The 1,877-nt window shown below is 45.0% G+C and overlaps 1 non-coding gene across 1 annotated transcript; it reads right to left on the reverse strand.

Moving 5' to 3' along the window:
- Positions 1–249: 249 nt before the first annotated feature.
- TRNAP-AGG (transfer RNA proline (anticodon AGG)) lies at positions 250–321 on the reverse strand. The gene has a single exon. It is a non-coding gene; the product is annotated as a tRNA-Pro (tRNA).
- Positions 322–1,877: the final 1,556 nt, after the last annotated feature.

Consider the following 1,877-nt stretch of genomic DNA (forward strand, 5'->3'; position numbering starts at 1 on the left):
CATGTGAAATAATGACTTTCTACTTTTTCACTCCTAGAATTTTTGTATCTTTTCTGTGTTAACTCCTTTTTGATTTCTGTAATTTTTTATTGTATATAAAAAAATATATATTTACATGGAGCATAACTCCTTTTATCCTACCATTCTTGTATTATTTAATCTAGTTTGGGGGTTGGATCAATCTATGGCTGGATTGGGATTTCAGAGGGAAAAAAAGCCATCAGTGTATTAATACAAACAAGAAAAAGAGGGCTCGTCTGGGATTTGAACCCGGGACCTCTCGCACCCTAAGCGAGAATCATACCCCTAGACCAACGAGCCGGCTGATTCTCTAGGATGCAGACTCTGCAGTTCCAGATGTTGCTATTACAGCTGTTTCACTGGCTGCCACATCAGCAGAGCAGAGCAGTGTGGGGATTAGCTGCTGTTCTGTGTGTATCCATCAGGGCTCTCCTCAGCTCTAGTGAGCACTGAGCTCACATGAGCATCCGAGCTCCACAGCCCCTCAGGGCGAGTGCTCTGTAACAGGCTGTTCCTGAAGAACGCAAAGGCTGCTTCTCACCAATATTTACATAATCAAAATTCAACACACCCACAGTTCTTTACCAGTACCCTCTGCCTCTGCACAGACTGCTTTTCACCGACACACACGCCGTCCCTGATCGGTACACAGACTGTTTCTTGTTAGCACACACTCTGCAATGCCCCTCGCACAGACTGTTCCCGGTCATTGCACAGTTTGTTCCTGATGGAGAGTGGGACTGTACTGAATCAGTGCCCTGCGTTTTGGGACGACCAGGACGTAGAAAGAAAATGTACATACAAATAGGCAAGCATTTGATTTATCACGGTTTAAAACGTTAAATATGAAATGCACATCCGAAACTAGTTCACGCTGCTGCACGTTAGTATAATACACACAAGTAGCTTTCTAAGCAGGCTACCGCATTAAGGACTGTTCATTTCAGAACATTAATCCGCATCAATTTTGATTCAATTGTGTGAAATTATTTGTTTTGGAGTTTTTCTGGCCTAGGTAAATTTGTATTGCCACTTTCAAATAAAACACAGTAGAACCAAAGAGCCCCTTCCTATGACAGATCACAACTATCCCGCCACCCAGTGCCTTCTTATGAAACAGCCTCTGTACATAAATGATACTCCCACATTAGAAGGAATCAAAATGCGCACAGAATTCTCGGACATGTGACTTCCCTGCAGTTAGTGGAAACATAGTCCAAAATTGGGAAGCAATGAGCGCAGATGCATCCCCTACCCTGAAGGTCGAGGGTGACCTTTCCATCAACAAAATACATCAAAGCCGTGAATGTGAACTACTGTTGATTGTCCTCACTTGGTAGAGGGCTGATGCCGCTCTCTACCAAGACCCCCTAGTAGCTTCCGGCCTCCAGCCTAGTACAGCAGGGCCCGAACCTGCGGGAACCTTTTGAACCACAATTTCCCCAGTGGCCAATAACGCTGAGTCCCAAAGATCCCATATACATGACTGCAATCTTACCAGATGTGCTGTTAATGTACCTATCCCTCTACACCAGGGGTCTTCAACCTGGGGGTCTGCCCCCCCTAGGAGGGCCTCAATCCCAGGGTGGGGCGCCAGGCTCTGGCCAAAAGATGCATCACTCAGATAACAGTGCCTTGTTTTCAGCAGTAAGCCGCTCAGTAATGGGCCATCCCTGACATTGTTTGTCATATATATCCTGGCTGGGAGTAGCTGTTAAAAGGGAAGGGACTCCAAATATTCGTCAAAACCCCCACCCCATTTCTAATATTCACACTGTGGATACCTTTACATGTTGGTAAGGCATGCCTGACCAGAATATGTGTTTGTCAATCATGTTTTGATTGCATTTTTTTTT

This window comes from Lissotriton vulgaris, chromosome 1_1, assembly GCF_964263255.1.
Source record: "Lissotriton vulgaris chromosome 1_1, aLisVul1.2, whole genome shotgun sequence".
NCBI classification, from domain to species: Eukaryota; Metazoa; Chordata; class Amphibia; order Caudata; family Salamandridae; genus Lissotriton; species Lissotriton vulgaris.